The sequence below is a fragment of the Apteryx mantelli genome, chromosome 4 (genome assembly GCF_036417845.1).
Source record: "Apteryx mantelli isolate bAptMan1 chromosome 4, bAptMan1.hap1, whole genome shotgun sequence".
NCBI lineage: Eukaryota > Metazoa > Chordata > Aves > Apterygiformes > Apterygidae > Apteryx > Apteryx mantelli.
This window is the reverse complement of record NC_089981.1, coordinates 52,484,546-52,499,293: the sequence shown is the minus strand read 5'-3', so window position 1 is coordinate 52,499,293 and position 14,748 is coordinate 52,484,546. Positions and strand designations below refer to the sequence as shown.

General features: G+C 43.3%; 1 protein-coding gene across 6 annotated transcripts in view; it reads left to right on the top strand.

The window, feature by feature from the left end:
• The first annotated feature begins 10,099 nt into the window (after positions 1 to 10,099).
• Positions 10,100 to 14,748, top strand: part of TMEM229B (transmembrane protein 229B) — a 34,806-nt gene continuing 30,157 nt past the window's right edge. For 4 of the 6 annotated variants that reach the window (XM_067296589.1, XM_067296590.1, XM_067296583.1 and 1 more), the window contains exon 1: positions 10,100 to 10,238. The gene's annotated coding sequence lies outside the window, so the exon portion shown is untranslated. Of the gene's footprint in view, positions 10,239 to 13,560; positions 13,598 to 14,048; positions 14,247 to 14,748 lie in introns of those variants that run through there. The other 2 variants (XM_067296584.1, XM_067296588.1) reach the window with 2 other exon arrangements.

The window sequence follows — 14,748 nt, the reverse complement described above, 5'->3', positions numbered from 1 at the left end:
GTAACTGAAAGTTTTGATAGGATTACTGGGATTATTCAGTATCTGGAGAAACATTTTTGGTCTCTCTCAGAATAGAAAATCCTAAAAATTATGGTTTTAGAGTTCACTGGGCTGGATGTTGTTGAGCTGGCATTTGTAGTCAGTGTAGAAATATCTGATAATTATACATTACAATATGACAGAAAGTCTTATTTTAATATTTCTTTTGAAAATGTCATGAACTAAACATTCTTCAGGGCTATGTACTTATTAACTCCATTAAATTCTTCACAAAAAGCCTACTTAGAAACTTTATGAAAAGAAAACGTACTCTTGAGAAGATATCATGACCATCCCAAAGTCTTTGCGGCCCATGCTGGGGTGATGCCTACTGATGCGGACCTTTGCTATATAAGATATATATGAATATTTGATGAAGTAGTTATTTATTCAGTGTATCTGTAGAGACAGACAGTCTTTCTAATGCAACTCTTCTTAGCCATAGAAAAGATTCTGAGGACCATTTGGCACCTACCCAGACCTGGCCCTTTTGCATTTGTTTTGATCATGTGTTTGTTGTGGGACTGCTACTGGGACAGCATCAAAATCCAAAAGGAAAAGAAAGGAAAAATGCTGTCTGTTAAGGACACCATTGTGTAATTTGTAATTATTAATAACTTAGAACCACAGGCTCCTGAATGCATTGTAGCGCAATGTACTAAATAATAACAAAGCATTAAGGTACTGTTGGGGAAGAGGAATCTCTCACAGACCACTGAATCAAGTTAGAGAGCAGGATGAGGTACTCTATAAAAACCCCAAAGCTGAGGAAGAAAGGCTCAGAGAGAAAAATATGAAAGATAACTGGAAGCTGTTTCAGAAGAGTTACTAGATGAAAAAAAGCATCTTGGTTTCATAATCATAAAAGAGAACAATGTTGTTTTAAAGTCCATCCTGAATCAATGTGTGAAGGCATAGTTCAAAATAAAAACCACCATAGCAAATGGACAAAAGAGGAAATATACAGCAATCAATATAAATTAGATGTTATATAATATACAGAATTGACAAAAAAGGACAGCAGAGGAAATTCCTTGGCTGGCAGGGCTTAAGACAATAAAATGAGTTAAGAGTATATTAATAACAAAAGAAATCTTAACAAGGGTACATGCTGTAGCTTGATGGAGATGGTAAAATGGTAATGTTGCAGAAAAGACAGAAGTATTCAATAAATATTTCTGTTCTGCATTTGGAAAGAAAAAAGATAATGCACTTATCACATGGGCTGATGGGAAAAAAAACAAAACACTCCATTAGTGACTAGGAGGAATGTAAAGTATGTACTAGGGGTAAATATTTTAAAATCAGCAGGTCTGGATAGCTTACGCAGGAATACTAATAGAGCTTATTTAACTGATCTCTAGCCTGCTGATATTGATATTTAATAAATCCTGGAATAGTGAGGAAATATCAGAATACTAGATGAGTGTCTGTACTGTGGCAATACTAAAAATGGCAAATTCAGTAATTCCAGTAGAAGTGCGCTAGCAAGCTTCACAGCAGGTCAGGGTGCAAATATTAACTGATACGAGAATCCTCTGACAAAGAATGAGAAAATATAGGGATGTAGTTTCTATCATCAAAATAATCTTGACAAATAACTGTCAAGAATAATTTAAGTACTGTCACTCCTGCCATGAGATGACTAGAAGAGCTGTTAAAGTACTTTCTAGCCCTATCTTCTGTGGTTCCATGAAGAAATATTATATAGTAGCCACAAAATCTACATTATGTAAATACAGATTAAGCTAATTGACAGACTTAAAATATCATGATCCACAGAGAATCCTCACTGAACAGGAATGACTATATGTGCAAGATGTAAATTCTGGTTGATTCTATTTCTTAAATTGTTTTCTCATTGAATGCTTCTTTGTATATGGTGTTCAGATCAGGCACAATGGTGGATCTTTGTACCTGGATGGTGCCCAGTCACTGCGGAATATAGTAAAATGGGATGGTTGAAGTGTAGGGAAAACAGTCCAGCCAAGTTTGTTTACTGGGCATACAGTAAAAGAGGATAAAGCCATTATATGTTAACAGCGCTTTACAAAAGCCATGGAGGTGGTATTAGGATGAACATTAGATTCAGTGTTATTCAACATTTTCTCCATTGCCCTAGAAATAAGGGTACAGCAGTACCTAGCAGTATCACTGCTGATAAAATATACAGATATTATGAAGTCTGCTGGAATGGCACTGATGAGGGAAGACATTTATACAGAACAGGCAGATCAGATCTGTTCAAGTAAAAAGCCTTTTACTACAGTCAAATGCAAAGTTATGCATGCAGAAACCAGATAGGAGGTTAGGAGATGCATAATCAGAAACTCTACCCTGGAAAAAAGGCTCTGAAAAGGATCAGGGTGGTCAGAATATGGAGCAGTTTCACTCCAGTGTGATACTGTGGCAAAAAGGATGAAATCAATCCTTGAATGCATAAACAGGGGAGTAACAAGTAGAAGTAGGAAGGTGCTTTACTTCCCTTTGTGGTACTAGTGAGATTAATCACATGCAGATATTATTTTCAAAGGTTCCTGAAAAGCTGAGGAAGGTGCAAAAGAAGCTGTATAATCATTCAAGATCTAAGGAAAATACCTTATTGTAAAAGACCTGTTTAGCTTACTGAAAAGGAGCTGACTTGATTAATGGCTTGATTAATGAATTGGAACTGTTGGAGGAGTAAAACACTAGTGGTAAAGGAGTAGAGTAAGTCATACTAAGGACTCAGGACAGGAATATGAAGCCAGGAAAATTCAAGTGAGAAATGAGACACACAAGATGATTAACCACTAGAACAAGATAAAGTGGTGAATTCTTCATCTCTTTATGTCTTCATATCAAGACTGGACATTTTTCCTATTGGCCTACAGCCAAATAAAAATTGTTAGGCATAAGTTATAGCACTTAACACTGGAATATCTCTGTGAAAATTAATAGTCTATGATATCTAAGAAGTCATTCTAGGCAATAGTGATCTCTGAGATCCATAGTATCATGCCATAGGAGAGCAATATATTTATTAATTATTATGATTATGTCAATGAGCTGTAGCTAAACATGCAACTTTCCCTGTGTTCTGCCCTTTAAGTGCTGCCATTTAATGATAACAAGATGAATTAAGCCTGCCAAGATAACTAATGAACGAAACTGGAGGATCATAAAAGTCCAAGAATGATTTTTCTCTATTTATTTAGATTTTCCAGCAGATGGTCACTTCACCAGTTAATTGCTGTAATACATGTGAAATACTAGTTGCTGGGTGACTTTTCCTCTCCTCTTCTTTGTTCCTCTGCCTAGAAATTTCTTGCTTTAGCTGTGACATGCACCTATGGTAAGTAAGTAACCTGGTTTCATGTGCACATCACATTAAGACAACCAGCCGAAGTATTTTTGGAAGACGAATGGAAGTTGAAATTCTGTGCAGGAACCACAAACATCCCACAGCCATAGGAGACACTGCCTTTAAAGTTATTTAGAAGCTTGAGTAAGGGAACATCACTTGCAAAAGTGATGCTTGATGTTTTTGAGACTTGAGCCCATGAGAATTTTCATACTGCACAATCCCAAAGCACCTGGGAGCACTTCATAGCCTCTAGGGCAAAGCATGTGTGCTACTGATAGCATGCAGCCATTCAAAATAACAGTTTAAGAAAGTAATGAATCTCATCACTAATGAAACTCTGGGGAAAATTCAGGGAAGCAGAATGGAGAAGGGCACTGTAGATAAGTTGTATTTATAGCAGATAGTTTATCTGACAGATTTAGCTGCTTCTCTTGCTGCTTCAGCACTGTTTGTGAACAGCTTTCATTCATCTCAGATGTTTTTGTTATTCAAAAAGCACTTGGCCAGTGGAATGTTCTCAAGCAGTTCTTTGTGAATATTTGATACATGAAAGTAAAGAGTCAAACTGTAATTCTTAGCTCTGAATTGCTTTTACGTATGCCTTTGACTCATATCCACTTTCCACATCATTTGAAAACTCAGAGGAACACTTTTTCAATTTCATTCATACTACTTAATTGCTCCCAACCTTCTTCATTTATCTCTTTTTATATACTAACCCCTGTCTTTTCCATTATTTTCCCCCATCCATTTCCTCCTCTCCATGGTTTATTATTATTGCTTGACTAATTTTTGAAAAGTTGTGCAGAGCACTTTGCATACATGTTGTGTTGTATAAATAAAAACTACAGCTTTGGAAATATTTAGTCTCTCAACCATTCTGCAGTATAATATGTATAAAAGACACTGTATGAAACAGAATTTTTTATTATAATTATCCCATCTCTGATACTGACATTCAAAAGCATTTTAGGTAGATCGTTTGCCTTCTCTATTCTCTGCCTTAATTTATTAGCTAGCTTAGAGTTACAAAATGTGTCAGTGAAAGGTTAGCATTGGGTTGTTTGGTATTATAGAAACCTTTAAATATTAACTCCTCTTTGCTTATCCTGCTTTCCGTTGGCATATCCCAAGGCAATCTAGGAAAGGAAATATGTTGCCTGTTTTACAGATGGGGAAACAAAGACACAGAGGTGAACTTGAAGGCACTGAGAAGGCCTGAAGCATGTTTGTGAACAGAACCCAGGTCTCCTGGGCTCCAGTCTCCTGCCATTTTTACTGGGCAAAATTTTTTCTCAAAATAGCTTATTGGATTGACTTGGACTGCACATGTGCATTTTTGTATGGCAACTTGCCCCTCCCAAATGTAGTGTTAGAATTTTGTTAAACCCGGCAAAATAACAGAAAACAGTTGCCTTCCAACCCTTCAACATCTTTGCTTTCCATATATGGTCTTTGCTTTTCTTCTGCCCAGCAATGAATCCAGATTAGAAATGATGAGGGATTCTTTTATTTATCTTGATTAAAAACTCAAACAAATACAGGCTTACTTTGTCAGGCATCAGTCATGCCTCCGACACACCTTGCCTGCTGCTTGTTCCCAAAGAGGCATCGGGCTGTCCTGTTCTGAAGGGCCTGCCTGGTACCCAAGGCACATGCAAGTAAAGCTGGCAGAAGGTAGTGGGGGATACTAGTGCTCTGTTGAGCAACTTATCTGTCAGTCCAAAGAGACAATCCCTGAACAACACTCCTGAGGAAACTCAAAAGCTTTGACAGACCTTTCTTCCCATGTGTATCGTGAATGATTTTAACCTTGGGTGAGCAAGAACACTGTACAGGACCCCGGGAACGCCCCACGCCAGGCGCTCCTCGACAGGCTGCCCAGATGGGAAGAGTCTTTGCTGCCAGGCACTTCGGTAGAGTCTCTTAGCAGAAGTTTCCTAACCACCATGCTTAGTTTCAGAGCCAAGCTCTCACTAAGCCGTAAGGTGTAGCAGGTATCTATTAGAGAAAAATGTCTTGAAGAAAAGCAGATGGCTCAAAGTTAAATACTCATGCAAACTTTATTATTAAAATTTGTTTCTAGGGGAAAGAATATGGTCTGAGTAAGGGAATGATTTCTACAATCTGAGAGAGTAAGACCAGATTTTTCAAAAATAGCTCTGTGTTCCTTGGGGTTTTCCGCCCAGCTTTAAACATTTTGAGGCCAGTAAGACAGCATCTTACTGGCACAGACAGGTATGTGCACAGCTACGTGGATAGGTGTTTGGAGAGCTTAAATTTTGGGCATAGATAAGTAAAGAAGATGCGGAGACCTAAATCCTGCCTTAGTCCCTTTGTGAATCACGCACTTACTCTGTCAGGAGTGATGAATATGGCACTGGTGCCTGAAGCCATAAGAAGAACCCAAATGTATTTTGAAAAAGCCTACAGGGGAGAAAAAAGCCCATGCCACAAGCAAAAGAAAGAAGAATAGAAACTATCTGAACAGGAAGTTTCCTCCAGCTTGATCATGTTTGAAAATTTCCTTCCTGATTTTTTCAATAAACCAAAACAGCAAAGGCAGTGAAAAGCTATGGCTTGTGTTTGTTCTATCTCCACCAAAAATGAGCCACAGGAAGTGATTTTCATGCTAACACGTGAAGACCTGTGCAAGCTACATGAAAACAAAGCAGGTTAGTCTGATCCGAATTTTAGCATGTGATCTTTGCTGTTCTTCAAAATGCACTTTCTGCTTCAGGGATTTGCAGAACATTTGTCACCACAGTAATTGGGGGCCTCTCAGAAAAAAAGAAATGAGTCTCTTTAATTACTTTGCAAGCTTCAAGATTGTTCTTTGCTCCTCAGATTCCTGACAAAGAAGTCTGTGTTTTGGATGTGCATCTGTGAGGGATTTTTTTAAAATAAACACAGATTATCTTCTCTCTTTTCCATTTACTCAGAACGGGAATTCCTGATTAGCTCTGTGATCCAGGACCTCCTCAGGCAAATGGGAGAGAAAAGGCCAATGCTCCCCAAGGAGGAAAAAACCCTCATTTCAGCTACTTAGAGACTTGCTAGGTTTTAAAGGATTGTGTTGAGGTTTTCCGTGATAGGTGTCTTCTTCAGTGCACTGGCTGGTTGGAGTCAGGCTGAACCAGGGCTGAGGAGAGAACAGGAGTGCTATCAGGTGAGATTCTGGTTTCATTTGTTAGCACGTAGTGAGTGAGGCAGGAGATTAGGGTGAGGGTGATTTTGTGAGTTAAGTGCTTAAACCCTGTTCTGGAAAGCTGGATGCTATTCCTGGGCCCTCCATTAGTGCCTAAGCCATACTAGGCAAGTCACTTAGACTGAACTGGTAATACTAATGTAGGTTCCTGATTTTCCAGATGCTCCTTTTTCTGGATTGAGCCTTGATTTACAGCAGGGATGAGCATCCACAGCTGGAATGTAAGTATAAGGAGCCATAAAAACTAAATCCTCCAGGGAAAAAAGATGCTACAAATCTCAAATTAATGATTACTTTTGACTGTAACATATCTGAGCTTTAAATGCCAGTCTGCAAAGTGAGATCTTATCACACTGGGAATGACTATGCATGCAGCAGTATTTGTGGTGCACTCAGATACCAATGTAACGAACACATTAAGGAGTCCCTGAAGAAATAAGTCATTCTTCCTTCAGCATAACAGTTGAACCATAAATTAAACACAAGTAACAGTGAGGGAATAAGCCCTGCCAGACCCAAGGTGGATGAGTGAGGAACCAGCTTGGATATTTCTGTGCAGCACTCCTTAGTGCGCCCAGTTACAAGAGTGTAGTACTTAGCACATATGACTATGCTACTTTCCAGGATGTTTCCATACAGTTAGGTGATGCTGCACCCAATGAATAAATCCTCCCAGAACGAGACAGGACATCAGGCGTAGAGACATCTGAGCTGGCTCTGAGCACACACATGGAGGAACCAGATCAGCAGCTATATGTGATCTCTGTTTTTCCAGATAAAGCCAGGGCATGCGTTACAGGATTATGAGATCATTATTAATAAGATCAGCTGCATCTCCTGTGCTGGTTTACAAGTGGCTGCAGGAGCACTAGAGCATACCTGGGTCACTGCAAACTCCTTTCATTTTGGAGCCAGCTTCCTGCGCACAAATCTGGATGTTCTGCAGAGAGCAGCGCTTGCTCTCCACGCAAGGCCTGGGAGAGCGTTAGCTTCCCAGTGAACTCGGGACTAAAGGGCAGACCTAGATACCCCCTCCCTTTTGTCCTCAAGCTTCACCTACTCCTACTCCTGCTTTCACCGTATTATAACCTCAACTCCATTAGCTTTTTTTCTTCTGCTGCTACCTCAGACTAAGAGAAACAAGCTGGAGGGAGAAATAATAGTTTTTTTTACACCAGCTAATACAGTTGGAGAGAGTTGAACAAGCTTTCAGGTGTACAGCACCACCACCAGGTGCTCTCTCTGACATTTCTCCCTCTTGCCTGTCCCCTCAGTATAGCATTCATCTTCATTCGCCTCACCCCTGCCTCACTGCCTCCTCCTTCCTCCCTTCTCATTCTCAGAGCCCTCTCCTTTCTCCTCACCTCCTCCTTCCTCTCTCTGGTTGCTGTGACTAGATAGGGGGATACAGACTTAAGTATTCCCTACATGTATTTTTCATTTACTCCGGTCCATCTTTGGCTGTTGATTTCTCCTTCCTGTAGGTGAGTATCTCTTAGCTCTCTTCTTCCTTTCTCTTTGACCTTTCCTCTGCTCCTTGTAAAGCATTCTCTCCTCTCATGCTGTGAAATGTTCATGCTGTCTCATACTGTGAAATGATCTCTCTCATGTTCGCTCTTGACTGTATCTCTAGCATTGTCCTCAGTACTTTCTAAAAGATGCTATTTCACAATAAATATATAAGCACTGCATCAGACTGCTGTTCTCTGTATCTGTCTATCAGATACTGTATTTTAAAGGTGCTTCTTAGAATATCAAAGATGTCTTAGCTATCTTTTCAGCTCTGTTGAAATATATGTCAAACAATTGTTTTTTTTATCAAGCTTGAGGTCCCCAGCACATGCAGCCATGTCCTGGCTTGCACAGCTCTGTTGCTGAGATAGGGCTTGCTATGCATTATACTCCATTTCCCCTTTAAAATGCTCCATCTTTCCGATACTCCAGCTCTTGCAGTGAGATTGTGCGATCAGGTGACTCGGCGACAGGCTGCTTTGCTGCATTGTGGCATCCTCGGAGGAGCCAGAGCGGTTTATACACAGAGCTCCCGAATAAATGCTGGTGGGGAATGCCAGCCAGTAACCCCGGCACTCCTTGGTTACACAAAGCTATGCAAAGCCTCTGCTAGATTTTTTAGTGTGGAGCATCTGCTGGCCCTGCAGTTTTGGAGCTGAAGGAGCCCTCTCTCAAGAGATACCTGCCTTTGAGGGTCACTGCGGCCAGACATCTTGAGAGTCCTTCATTATTATTGCCTCTGGCCTGCACAGATCTGATGTTGCCTCATCACTGTGCCCATATATTATTGATATCAAAATTGTTGAGTCATGAAACGGAGGTTATAAAAACATTCTTATTCTGCTAGAAACATTAGCTCATCATTTCCGGTACTACAGAAGGCAGGAGAGGCCAGGAAACCTGGAGCCTGTGAAGAAAAGAAATGTGGACTGCATCAGAAGCCTGGAAAGGCTGGAGAAGAGCCACAAAGTCAGCGGCTAATTAGGAAAAGGAGAACTTTGCTTAAACACCAGTCTCTGGGCTCAGAATCAGTTGCCTCTTGTGACTTGGTGTCACCTGAGGTTGTCACTTTACTCAACAGTACTTGGATTTCTCTCTCTCTAAAATAACAAATGCAAAAATGTCCTTCACTTCTGTCTGAAGACCGTAAGGCACTTCACCGGTATTAACTAGTTAATCCTCACTCCAGCAACACGTGCTAAGTGAGAAAGCTATTGTTATGTTACCTCCGTTTTTCAAGGGGAAACCAGAGGTACAGAGGGGCTGCTTGTCTGCTGTGAACTCCAGTTCAGGATTGCAATCTCCTGATTTCTAATCCTAGACAAAGGTATTTTCCAGTGGTCTTGTGCTGCAGAAGAAAAAATGCACAAAGAGAAAGAAAGGATTTTAATTTATTATTTATGTTTTAAATGTATTTTCTTTCTTCTCTTCCTTGGGCAATTTTCTGAGTCTGAAGAGATCTTCCTGGGTGGAAAAACACTTCTTGTAGAGATTGTGTTTCACTATTTTAACAGTGCAGCTACATACAGATATTTCTCTTGATAGTTGTTTGATTTCCTGCACTGCAGGGATGTCCGGTCACTGTCCAGATTCAACAGCAAGCGCATGAGGATTATATTCCTTAGCTGCTCGGGCTTTTTTGTTATGGATTTCTATAGAAAAGTAAATACGAAGGACCTGGATCATAAGTTCACCAAGCAAAGAGCAGTACCCCGCCTTGCGCCCACTCAGGGCAGACACCCCAAGACTTTGGAGAGCTGCTGGAGGAGGCTGTTCCCGGCGCACACCGAGCGAGCGGCTGCTGTGCGGCGGCGGGGACGCCCCCGCTGCCGGCTTCGTGCCCCGCTCCCCCCCCGCGGCCCCGCCGGCTGCGCACGGAGCAAACTCGTTGCACCGCGGCTCGCTGGCGCGGTGCCGCGGCGGCCGCGCCCGGGGCGGGGGCGGGGGCGGAGGCAGGCGGGGGCGGAGGCAGGCCGGGGCGGGCGAGAGTTAAGGGAAGGTGGCGGGGAAGGCCGGCCGGCCGTCGGGAGCGAGCATGTGCAGACCGCACCGCATCCATGCTGCGGGCTAGTGTCACTGGCGCGGTTAATCGCCCGCAGCCGCCGCCGGCCCGCAGGGCACCGATGGACCCCGGTGAGGCGATGAGCCGCTGAGCGGGGCGCGGCCGGGAGGGCCGGGGCGCAGCCGCCGCGGCACCGGCACCTGCCCCGCCGCCCCTGCCCCGCCGCCGCCGCCGGGAGCGCGGCGGCCTCCGCGCGGGGCGGCGGGATGCGCTGCCCGCGGCGGAAGGAAGGAGCCGGCGGCCGCCGCGGCGCCTTTCGCTTCCTGGCGGCCGCCGGGGCTGCGCTGCGCTGCGCGGGGCGGGCGGCGGTGCCGGTGCCGGCTCCGGCTCCCCGGCGCGGTGCACAAAGGCGGCGGCGGCGGGGCGGCGCGCCAGCTCCGCGCGGCCTCTCGGCGCCCTCCGCGGCCGCGGAAGGGGCCGGGCCGCGCTCCGCGCAGCGCGGCGGCGCCGGGCCTGGCTGGGTCGGTCGCTCCCCCTGGCTCCGCTGGGCCCCGCTGCCCCCGGCGGCTCCGGCGGGCGGGCGGCCGCGGCGCGGCGGGGGCGGTTTCCGTGCACGGGCCTGGGAGATGCTGTGGGGCTTGTGCTGCAGCGGCGCTGGGGAATTTTCATTGAAACCTGGAGCTGGTGGCACTGGAAAGTGCCTTTTTTTTTTTTAACAAGGGTTAACATTTTTTTTTAATCCATTTCAGTGAAACTGCCTTCGTCCAGGAAGTCTTCCTCCAGGAGAGAAAAATAGATATCAGACAGTTCAGTGGCTGCAGAGCAGGATTGGGGTGGGGGGTGGGCTGTCATCCTTTCAATATGACTTTCTGCAACCCTGTGAATTTCTCATGTATGTTTTGCTTCTAAGAGGTCAGAAACCCAGATATACTGATCAGCTGAAAATGAGCTTTTTTTTTTTTTTAATTAGTATCAAGATGTTTGTTCCTGTTCCATTTTTGGTATGGAAAAATATTTAGAATAACAGAATTTTTGAGAAATGGAAAGTCTGATTCTTTCCATCTCTGATCCTTTGCATAGGATTTTGAAACTCATCTCTAATGTTTTTTAATAGCTGGGATGCTAGGCAGTTAGTTCTTTCTCATCATTTTGAGTTGGAGTGGTACCTTAGGGCTTCCTAGAGAGCTTTTGGCATTGCTGGCCCAAAACTACTGGGGAAGTACAAACTTGGTAAAGCTCCTAATTACCTAGCAGGAGCAGTAAAACTCTGTCAGAAGAAACATTTCATACTCTATTGACAGGATTGTTCTGTTTCTCTCTTAATTCTGAAGGAAAATCAGTCCCTGCAGGAGCTGAAATTTTTTGCAGGTGGGATGGTAACAATTCTGACACTGCCAGAACCACATGCACCAGGAATTTGCAAGAGTAAATTGCTGAAAGATTGCTCAGAGCAGTGTTCTGTGGTTTCCAGGAATGCAAATGCATTAATATATATATATTGCATTGGTTAGGGGCAGGGCTAACCACTATTTTAGGGTAAATAGGAAATCCCAAAAGAAAAATTTTCATAAAATTTTTAGGAAACTGAAAAGGAAGACTTGTTGAAATGAAATTGTTAATGCCAGTAGCCACTTTTGGCCAGAGCTGAGGAAAGCCCTTTAGGATGTGCTTAAGTTTGTACTTCAGACACTGTGATGCATGTGACATATCCTCGAGGTCTTCCCCGAAGCACAGTTTCTTGTCTCAGGGAGAAGGTATTACCTATTCCATGCAGGGATGTTGGTAATGCCCCTCTTTCTGTTTGTGTTGACAATAGCTCACTACTGTGGATAAATTAAGATTGTTCACTTCAAGTTGAAAGTAGGTATTTCTTCCTTGAGTGGCTTTGTGTATACGTCCAGCAGATTTTATAGTTGTTCTGTGTCTAAGTCACAACTCGCTAGTTGTGACTGCGTAACGTCTTGCTGAGGGTCTGGCAGCAGGTCCATAACCTTGGTCAGTATTGCTGTTCCTACTCTGCTGCTGGGTGAAAATGGAGGCAGGCAGAAAGTGAGCAATTTGCTCCAGGTTAGTGGTGCAGTAGTGGCCATGTTGAGCGCCAAAGTAGCATCTAGAAATCCCAACCTTCAGGTGCTGCCTTCGCACCTCGGAAGTGTGGTGCATGTGCATGGACACACAGGAGGTCGCATAACAGCCAAATGTGCCCTGTTCCTCCTCCCAAAAGAGAGCCCAACTGAAATTAGAAAATAAATGACTGACCTATTTTGTAAACAAAAATGACTGATCACATGAGCAGCTCTGTTACAAGAGTTCAGGCTTTGCCCTTCTTGTTATAAAGTCCTGTGACAGGCTACAGAAATGGTCAAGGGAGCTAGAAAACAAGATTTAAGAGACTTCTGGCTAGCTTATTGACATGTGGGTTGAGAGTAAGCTGTATCACTGCATACCTATGGAAATGATAACTGATAGTGGGGACTTGCAGTTTTGCTGATAATGTTATAACTGCCTAACAGTGAAAGACGTATTTAACCTTGAAATAAGATGCAAGTTCCTGATTTTGAGAGTAAGTAAACATAGAAAGTGTTCTTTGGCTGAGGTAGTGGGCTTGACATTGTTTGGAGTCTTTAGATTGTAGAAAGATATCCCAATTTATACTTTAATTCAGCATCTTGGAGACGTTCTAAGAGATGCAGATGCAGGGATCCCTTTGGCCCCTAGTTTGTGAATCCACTTATTCCCTCACATCAGGAGCTGTGGAGAGAATGAGAAGTTTTGTGATGTCCTAAATGAACTTGTAATACCTGTGTATTTGATTAAGACAAAGACTGTACTCAGTTCTCATGCTTCAGGCTGCAGCAAGTCACTGCATTGTGTGCAGGAAGGACATTTCCTCTTATTGCACAATTAGCCAGATGAATTTAGTTTTTGCCTTCCCCCGAAGCATTAGAAATTAGCCACAATCAGGGACAGAACACAACAGGAAGGAGGAGGGCTGGGGCTGGGGCCGGGCAGAGGGAGAAGAGGTTGCGTGCTCTTCTCAGGGGGGAAAACAAAGAGCTTTTTGCTGACGTTAGATCTCTTAATGTTAAGTCTTGTATGTATCCTCAGAATCATACTTATTACTGAGTTTAGGTCTGAGAAAGCCACAGACTTAGTAGGTTTTCCCCTTCCTCTGCAGCATAGGATGTGGATCATCTGCTGAGGGTCAGCTGTGTGAGACTCATTTAAACAGTTCTTTGCCAGTTTTGTAGCTGCTGTATTGGTGGTAGTTTGGTTTCTTGTGCTCTTTGTTCATGTTATGTAAATCCAATCTCAAACTAAAGGATTTCTGTCTTTATCCAAGTTACTGAGCTCGGTTGCAAGGAAACTGCATGAAATTCAATAAACCGTGATATGCAGGAGGTCTGACTAGATTAGGTAGAGTCCTTTCTGTCCTTAAACTTTTTGACAGTGGGAAAGCAATTTTTCCTCATGGAAGATGAAGGAGAAAGTATCCTGAAAAAATACCTACAAAAGAAAAGCCTGTTATTTCTGAGGAGGTTTAAAGGGTAGTTGCAAGAGGGTGACCTGCTTGTTCTGACATTGAAACCATAGAAGTAATGGGAAATTCTGCTGTTGCCATTTGTGCATTAGGATTTTGTATGTTTCTGGATTGCCTTTAATAAATGTTATGTTTAAGGAAGTGAAATTAAGCTTCCTTTCTCAGTCTCAGGCTGACTGCTGTTACATGGTAAGACGAGGGGTAAGAGCATGGCTAATTAAAGTGCAGCAGCCTTCCATTCCCCTTGGGCTAATTATTCTGTGGAAAATGGGTCAGTTCCTCTGAGAAATTGTTTGCCAGCAGGAGGCAGAAAAAACTTCTGCTCCCACTCCTTACCTTCCTGTTGTGGAAAGTACTGCTGGCTCCCATGGGCTCTTGCAATACCTTGACGGTTTTTCAGATGCGTAAGCTGTTCCTCGCAGATGGGGAAACAACACCTGGCCGAACACAACAGTGGTCCCTGCTGTCCCATCCGCTCCTGTAAATGAAGCAGTATCCTACAGAGGTGTTCCTGGGCTGGATCTGAGGCAAATGAAATGAAGTTGAATGATATGAGTGGAAGTTGCACTCTCGAAAGAAAACCTGTCTGTTACGAAAGGTGGAGTATAGTTATTTTTCCTTATTTCTTCCAAAAGAACCTTCATCATCTGAGGAGCTAATGTTGTCCTATGTGAAGGTATTAACTGTTTGTGACTATGATTAGTATGGGTTTGTAAATCATCCCATATTACTTCTCACATCCGCTTCCTGTATGTATTTTAGAGTTCTCTGGTGACTGTATGGCTTGAACATGTATTAGCTCTGCAGGCTCAGTACAGACTGGGTAGGGGAGCAGAGGGCCAGTTTGCCTTGTACATCAGAAATAAATTGGTCTGGTTTTTTACATTTATGGGATGATACATGAGGCGGAAGTATCCAGATGGTTTCTGAGCTCTTAGGTGAAGGTGCTTGTGCAGGCAACCAGAAAGAGTCCTGACAGAGAGCCAGACTGGGCAAAGGCTTTGGCTTCACAGGAACAAATTACCAACATCTGTGCCAATTCAGAACAACGTGCTCTTTCTGGTCAGTTGGAGTGCTGCATTCCTCTCTGTAAATGATAG